The sequence below is a fragment of the Lipotes vexillifer genome, unplaced genomic scaffold (assembly GCF_000442215.2).
Source record: "Lipotes vexillifer unplaced genomic scaffold, Lipotes_vexillifer_v1.1 scaffold914, whole genome shotgun sequence".
In the NCBI taxonomy this organism is placed as follows: Eukaryota; Metazoa; Chordata; class Mammalia; order Artiodactyla; family Lipotidae; genus Lipotes; species Lipotes vexillifer.
The window spans coordinates 1,736,108-1,744,333 of record NW_006780388.1 but is presented as its reverse complement, the minus strand read 5'-3'; the positions used below and the strand labels follow the sequence as shown (position 1 = coordinate 1,744,333).

At 51.3% G+C, this 8,226-nt stretch overlaps 3 non-coding genes across 3 annotated transcripts; 2 read left to right on the top strand and 1 right to left on the bottom strand.

Annotated features, from left to right (window-relative positions):
- The first annotated feature begins 1,572 nt into the window (after positions 1-1,572).
- On the top strand, positions 1,573-1,645 carry TRNAK-CUU (transfer RNA lysine (anticodon CUU)). Its single transcript has one exon. It is a non-coding gene; the product is annotated as a tRNA-Lys (tRNA).
- Positions 1,646-2,802: 1,157 nt separating this feature from the next.
- TRNAP-CGG (transfer RNA proline (anticodon CGG)) lies at positions 2,803-2,874 on the top strand. Its single transcript has one exon. It is a non-coding gene; the product is annotated as a tRNA-Pro (tRNA).
- Positions 2,875-6,390: 3,516 nt separating this feature from the next.
- Positions 6,391-6,461, bottom strand: TRNAR-CCU (transfer RNA arginine (anticodon CCU)). The gene has a single exon. It is a non-coding gene; the product is annotated as a tRNA-Arg (tRNA).
- Positions 6,462-8,226: the final 1,765 nt, after the last annotated feature.

Genomic DNA, 8,226 nt, shown 5'->3' with positions numbered 1-8,226 from the left:
CCGCTCTTCCCTGTGCATCCCAGCGCCAGCACTAAAATATTCAGAAGAGCTCATGCCTAGATTCCGATGGGCTTTCTCACACCTGAGATACTACCCTCGCGTGTCCCTCTTGCTCCTGCGACCTCGGTGACCCTCCTCTCCACCGAGCATTCTGGCTCCATTCTGCATTCATTCCACAAACCCCCTGCGCTGGATCCTTAGCCAGGCCCTGCGCTGAGAACTCTGCAGGGACAAGATTTGTGGGGACCAGCCCCACCCGGAGAGGCCGTGATCTTTGAGCATGGAGAGGCACACACCTGGAAGGGAGGGGTCACAGGCTGGGGCAGGGAGGCTGGTTCAAGTCCTGACACGGGCAGAGTGAGGAGGGGGAGATGAGGGAAGGGCAGAGTGGGTGGGGTTGACTGGAGTGCACGTTGGAAGAGGGGCTGCTGCAGGGTCGAAGGGTGGAAGGAGGGGAACCACACAGCCTTGTTGTGGGGGGAAGGCCCATGACCTAATGGGGTCTCGCAGGCCTTTTAAGCCAGAGATTGTGAGCCCCAGCTCCACCCGGAGCAGGGACTGCGTGTTGGGTCTTGGAGAAGGTTTCTGTTGCCCGGGTTTGGGGCAAATGGAGCTCCAGCTTTGGACATCGGCATAACTTAGCTCCTCCTACAGATCTCCGAGGCTGGGATGAGGGTGTTCTGGTTACTTTGCTAAGGCTGGGCTGTCATTCTTGGTACTGTGGGGGGCTGGGAGGGGGTAAGAGGCTCCTCATTCAGTCTGGCTCTTCTGACTTTTCAGTAGCGGCAGCTTTTCTAGAGTCTGGGACTTTGTGGGGAAGTAGAGGGAGGTAAGGAACAGGATCCCACCCAGGATCAGTTTTCCTAGCTGAGCAGGAATGGTAAACGATGTGCCCCTGCCCCAGGGACCTTCTGGACAGATGGACCATTGTGGGTGGGACCCAGGAGAGGTTCAGATTTTTCCATTATATTCCCAAGACATTGGTGGTCTTGGGCAGGCTGTGGCTCCGTGGGGTCACAGAGGCGAGGACTCTACAACGGGACAAACAGAACTGGCCAACGAGCCCTCCCCTCTGGGACTTCGTGGGCCTCTCTGTGGCCCTGCACATAGATCCACAGAGGAGTGGGAGGGGGCTGATTCTTTGGGTCATTTTAAGAGAATTGGAGCCATAAATAGGCAGGGGCTCGGTACTGAGTTAGGGTCTGGGTTTATGCAAGCAGAGGGAGTGTCAACCCAGGCTCCCCTGATCCTCGAGAGAGGCTGTTCCTTGCCCCCATCCTCACCCCCCAAGGACCACCCTGAATGACCCCGACCCAGGGCTGTGGCTAGTGGCCCCACGCCAAAAATTCCACGTTAACACCAGGTGAAAGATTCCCTGTCCGCTGACAGCTGGCTGAGAATGGGGGGCAAGGTGGGGGCGTGGTGCTGGGTTTGGATGTCCAGAGTCCCAGTCAAGGACTGTGTCCAGCCTCCAGAAGGCCGACTCCGGGGGCGGCTGCACCTTTGCCATTTTTTGCAGGACCTGCCTTTGGGACTCTGAGAAGCACGGCATTAAAGGTTGTTCTTGTGTTTGCCCAGTTAGCTCAGTTGGTAGAGCATGAGACTCTTAATCTTAGGGTTGTGGGTTCGAGCCTCACGCTGGGCCCAGCTTTTGCCAAGCTGGAGTGAAGGAGTTCAGATTCTCTCCTGTAAAACAAGCATTCATGGAATCCTAGCCAGACCAATCACAAGACTCTTGGACAAATTCCAGGACCTCGACCCACCATTGCCTGAGCTAGGGTTACAGACCATCGTGGAGCTCCGGAGAAGGCATGGGACCTTTGCTTGGTAAAGGAAGGATAGACAGGGTGAAGTGGGTGAAGACACCTGTGTGGTTTTTTTTGTTTGGTTGGTTTTTTTTATGATTGTTTGACCTCTTGGAGGGGCCTGCTGGCTAGGAAGAGACTGCCAACCCCAGGGTCAGCTAATTCTAGAGAAAGTAAACAGTTTGCAAACCAACCAATTTCCAGTCCACACCCTGACCCAACTCCTTATCTAACTTTCACACACCAGGCCAATATTTCCCCTTCCCCAAATCACCCAGGGCCAGATATTAGACCCCTAGGGACAGCCCCTACACCCTAAAACCCACTGAATTATTCAAACGAGCCAGCCACTGTTTACCACACTCTGCCTTACTTTTCCCGCGGAAAGGATTTGCCTGAACCGCAGGAGGCTCCCAAGGTGGTCGTCGCCCACCCTGCAGCGCTTTGGGGATCAACAGGGAGAGCCAGAATCCTCTATCATCGGAGCTCTCTTCTCCCCGCCGCAGGCTGGCAGCCCTGGAGCCCGGCGCAAAAAGCGGAACCTTCCCCTCCTTCCCCCCTGTTCCTCCTCCCCTAGAGATTCTAGGGCAGGGGCCCCACCGTAGGACCAGGGCCTACTTGATGCCGGTCCCCTGCCTCCTGCCTGCTCCCCAGCCGCAATCCACAGCCCCACGGCTGTCAGCCTGAGGCTCGGGTTCCCCTGGAGAGTAAGGTGCTCTCCGGGTCACCCAAGCCTCTCGTCCCCGCCCTTCCCCCACCCCCACATTTCTGCTCTTCACTCCCCTGGGGCAAGAATCTATCCCCTGTGGTCCAGGAATCAATCTCCTCTGCCCTGTCCGGGCTTAGCGGACCCCTCTTTCTGCCCCTGCCGGTCTGGGTTTCCTGGGTCTCCCCGCTGTGATTCCAGTGCTCCTCCTAGTCCACTTCGGGATAAACCCTAGTCGCGGGGTGATGGGAATAGTTGTGAAGGAAGCACTAGAAGATGAATCACTAGGGAGGCTCGTTGGTCTAGGGGTATGATTCTCGCTTCGGGTGCGAGAGGTCCCGGGTTCAAGTCCCGGACGAGCTCAAGCTGTCTGTTCCGGTTTTTCACTGTTTTAAAGCTCGGGAATGAGAGACCGAGCCTAGAGACTCATCCGGCCATGCGTATAGCGCTCCGCGCCAGGCCCACCCCTGCTGACCCGGGCCCCCGCGCCCACGCGTCCCTCCCCTCCTCCCCAGCCCGGGGAACCTAACCGCAGAGGTCCAGGCAGCCCTTGAACTCCCCAGTCCCCTAAAGCAGCTTCGTTGTGTTCTCCGATCAGGGCAGCTCTTCCCCGGCTGGACACTGGTTTCCTCCGGCTGGTCCGACTGAGACTGCTGCTTTAAGTGTAAAAATACGCATTGGCTTTTGAAGGCTTTGTTCAAAAAAAGAAGTCTGAGTGTGTGTTGAAATGATACTTTGGGTATATTGGGTTAATTAAAATACATTACACTTAATTTTACCTTTTTACTTATATTTTTTAAATCTGTGGGAATTCCCTGGCCGTCCAGTGGTTAGGACTCCGCGCTCTCAATGCCGGAGCCCCTGGTTCGATCCCTGATCCGAGAATTAAGATCCTGCAAGCTGTGTGGTGAGGCCTAAGAAATAAAATTAAATTAAATTTAAAGACTTAAAAAAAGATCTGCTGGTGGTTGGGATCCGCCTGTCGATGCAGGGAACACGGGTTCATGCCCCGGTCCGGGAGGATCCCACGTGCCGCGGAGCAGCTGGGCCCGTGGGCCGTGGCCGCTGAGCCTGCGCCTCCGGAGCCTGTGCTCCACAACGGGAGAGGCCGCAACGGTGAGAGGCCCGCGTACTGCAAAAAAAAAAAAAAAAAAAAAAATCTGCTGCTAGATGAGTTTAAATGACGGATGTGGCTCGTTTTTGTGGCCTTCAACAATGGACTGCGCTGGGCTAGAGACATGACTTTTGTTGTTGGGGACAGAGGTCCCAGGTCCAAATGCTGACCGAACCCGTAGTTGTAAAAACATTCTCTTCTGTTTTAGACCCTGTAGCGGGGGGAGGGGGGCGTCGCATTTCTCCCAACCCAGGCTCTGGACTCAAGACGTTTAGCCCTGTAGGCCTTAATTTCACCATCTGTTAAAAGGGGACAGTTTTGGTTCAGAACAATTTATTTAAAAGACCGTCCTTTCCCCCACTGCTTTGTAGTGCAAACTTTCACAAATCAAGAATCTGAGTACGTGTGATTCTAATACTGCGCTGCTTTGTTCCATGATCTGTTTACCCTTGTGACCAAAATAATTTCGGTTCATAATAAATCTTGGTATTCAGGAGTGTAAATCTCCGAAATTTGTTTTTCAAATTTGTTTTTGTTATTGTTGGTCATTTGCACTTTCATATAAGTGTTAGAATCAGCTTGTCAATTTATACAAAAATAGTGATTGGGATTTTGATTGGTCTAACATTGATTCTGTAGGTCAGTTGGGGGTGATTTGATATCATTACAATAATGTCTTTCAACTCATGAACATGATGTATCTCTTCATTTATCAAGGTCTTCTTTAATTGATCATAATAGTGTTTTATATTTTTCTGAGATAGGTCTGGCGCATCTTTCATTAGAATTTTTGCTAGGTATTTGATTTTGTGGATGCTATTGTAAATTATATCACTTTGAATATAATTTTCTATGTTTTGCAGTTACATAAAAATACATTTTTGTATATTAATCTTAGATTCAGTTACATTATGAAACTCATTATTTTTTATTATTTTTAATCTGTAGGATTTTCTACCTATTCAGGCATGTCCTTTGTGAATCATGGCAGTATTGTTTAATTATTTCCAATCCTTACTTATACCTTTTAACTGCTTTTCTTGCCTGATTGCACTAAGACCTCTAATAAGATGTTAAATTGAAATGTGATAGGAGGCATTCTTGTTTTGTTCCAGAATTCATAGTGAGAAGCTTTCAAAATTCTTCCATTAAATATGTTTGCCATCTTTTAGTTTAATAGTTATTATTTGTCAGTTATTATTGCTCTGTAACACTCTTAAATGTAGTGGCATAAAGCAATATTTTATTATGCTCATTGATTCTGTGGGTCAGGAATTCAACAGGGAAGAGCAGGTATAACTTGTGTCTGTTTGGGGCCTGGCTGCAAAGACTTGAAGTCTAGAAACATCTGGAGGCTCCTTTAACAACACATCTGTCATATGAACTGAGATGAATCAAAGACTGAGCTCAGCTAGTGCTGTGGAGTGGAACATCTGCACATGACCTCTCCATGTGGCTTGGGCTTTCTCACAGCATGGAAGATTCAGGTTAATTGAATTTCTTACCTGGCAACAAGGAACCCCTTGTTCTACTGAACAAGATGGAAGTTGCATCCCCCTTCGTGATTCAACCTTGGAGGTTCTACAGTGTCACTTCTGCCATACATTATTGTATGAAGAAGTCACAGCCCACTGAGGCTCAGGGAGAAGAGACACAGATGCCACTTCTCAGTGGAAAGAGGGTCAAATAATTTTGTGGTCATTAAAAAAAGTTTTATTCAGACTCACAGATATAGAGAACAAACTAGTAGTTACCCGTGGGGAGAGGGCAGGGGGAGGGGTATCACAAGGGCAAGGAGTTAGTAGGTAGAAACTATTATGTACAAAATAAGCTACAAGGCTATATTGTACATCACAGGGAATACAGCCAATTTTTATAGTAACTATGAATGGAGTATAACCTTTAAAATTTTTTTAAAATTTATTTTTTGGTCTTCGTTGCTGCACGTGGGCTTTCTCTAGTTGCAGCTACTGGGGGGCTACTCTTTGTTGTGGTGTGCGGGCTTCTCATTGCAGTGGCTTCTCTTGTTGTGGAGCATGGGCTCTAGGTGTGCTGGCTCAGTAGTTGCGGCTCCTGGGCTCTAGAGCGCAGGCTCAGTAGTTGTGGCCCACGGGCTTAGTTGCTCTGCAGCATTAAAATTGTGAATCACTATATTGTACACCTGTAACTTATATAATATTGTACATCAATTATGCTTCAATTTTTAAAGTTTTGATATATAATAAATTGTATACATTTAAAGTGCACAATTTTATATGTTTTGACATTTGTGTACACCCAAACCATCACCACAGTCAAGATAATGAACATATTCATCATCCTCAAAAGTTTTCTCATAGCTCCTCGCTCTCTCTCCTACCCCTCAACATCAGTTTGCTGAGAGTTTTTTTAAAATCAGGAATGGAGGTTGGAGTTATCAAATGCCTTTACTGCATGTATTGAGGTGATCATATGGTCGTTTCTTAGTCCATGAGATGTACATTGATTTTTAAATGTAAACATTCTAGATAGATAGTTTAAAAATACATATCAGAACTTTAAAGATATTGCACCTCTGTGAGATGCCCCTCACCCCCCAGCTAGCCTCAGTGGGTTCAGCCCGAGGTTGCCCCAGCTCCCTTCTTTCCTCACCTTCAAGGGTGTAAAGAAACATCCGTCCCCTAACCTCAGGGGTCCTAGAAGGTGCAGCTCTCAGAGACGTGGCTGACAACAGTTTTTGCTAACAGAAGCCACCCCAGCATAGCAATGCCAAAATTGTGAGTGATTACCCCGGGTGGGACTCGAACCCACAATCTCTGGCTTAGGAGGCCAGTGCCTTCTCCATTAGGCCCAGGGCGCACTACCTGGTAGCTGGCTTCCCGTTCAGGACCCGCCCCCTTCCACTCTTCCGGCGCCCGCTGTCTGTTCCAGCATTTTGCTGTGCTGGTTGCTTTGTTTAGGGCCCATCTTGGACACCCCCGTGCCCGGTCCCGTTGGGTCCTGGGGCCTCCCCAGCTCATCGGCCGCTCAAGTCCCCGCGGCGCCTGGTGGGGATGGAGGAGGGAGCCAGGCCGTTGGTGGAAGCCGCCCTGCGTGTGCATCTCCGGGACTGGACCCCGGACCCCAGAACTCCGAGCCTAACTTCACCCTCTCCTTGGAGGTATCGGTACCGAAACTTCCCCCAGGTTCCCTCCCCCGGAGCGGAGAATCCCGCCTCTGCCCCAGATGGGGGAGTCAGGGTGACCGAGTACCGGGAGCCCGCATCTTCGTTCTGGCTTTTTGGTTTAAGGGTATGGTGCTAGCCTTGGGGGTTTTCAGACACTGTCTGTTTCAGGTGGGGCAAACCGGGAAGGCTCCGAAGCCCCCTCCAGGAGGAGGAGCTCCACCAGGTCTCCCCTTTTTAGTGCCCAGCACAGGGGAGGAGGTCGCTTCGGATTTTTCCAGCTGGAGTAAGTGTCCCTCACCCTCCGCTCGTCTCACCTGGAGGCGAGGCGAGGGGGGACCGCGGGACCCTGTTGGGAAGGACACTGGGACCTGTGGACAAGGACCGAGGTGGGGGTGCGGGGAGAGCTCGGAACCTCTGCACTCGTCCTCGGACCGGCGCGGCACCTTGTCCCACGACGACGCCCTTGAGGCTCGGACCCAGGACCTGGCCCCGGGATCATGCTCAGGAAGAGAGAGGAGGTCGCAGCTCCTTGGATTCCGGGCATCCAGACTGTGGACTCAGCAACCTCAGACCTCAAACCACCCCACCGGAGCACGCGACAAAGGGGACCCGGTTTGTCTGCGGCGGAGGCTCCGGTGAGTGGGCCACTGTCCAGGGATGGGGCCCCGACATTCCTCTGCGGCGCTGGAACTTGGGCCACGAGTGGGAGTCTGAGCTCCAGGATTCGGCGCCTGTACTCGCCTGCGGGACTTAAAGGATGGGAAGAAAAGGGGTAGGAGTAGCCAGTCACCTGGGCCCCACAAGCATTTGTACTGCCCGGGTAGCTCAGTGGGTAAGATGTGAGACTTTTAATCGCAGAGTCGTGGGTTCAAGCCCCACGTTGGGTGAGTTTCCTATTTTAGGGATCCCTGTCTCCTGCTCAGGCTTTCAACATCTCCGAAGGCTGTTTGGAGAGATCTTCCCGAGAAAACAAACACAAAATCCCAGTCTCCTCATACTATGAGGAGGAAGAAGGAATCCTGTTTTGGGGTGTGATTTTCCCTCAGAGGAGACGTTTTGAGGTGGGGGAGGGGAAGGGGTGTGGCTTAAACATGGAAAGGCAGAGCCAGGCCTGGAGGGGTCCCTACCCTATGGGTGTGGTCTAGCATCTGCTCCTCTACTGACAGGGGTCTCCCTGCCTCACTCATACCCTTGAGTTGGCTTTGTGTGGGTCGATAGGGCCCCCTACATCCTCACACTAAAGGAGACTCACATTCTACTCCTCTCTATGGGTGGGTGGTAGGGTTGTCTTACCGCAGGGAATGCTCCAAGTGAGAGTGCTGGAGGGGAAAGCATCCAAACCTGGGGATCGGGAGGAAAAGAGGCCAGGTCGACGGGGACACCCACCCAGGAGGCAGGGTCCTAACATCCCATTGCCCTTTGACTGAGGATCTGTGGTTACATTTCTGCTCCTAGC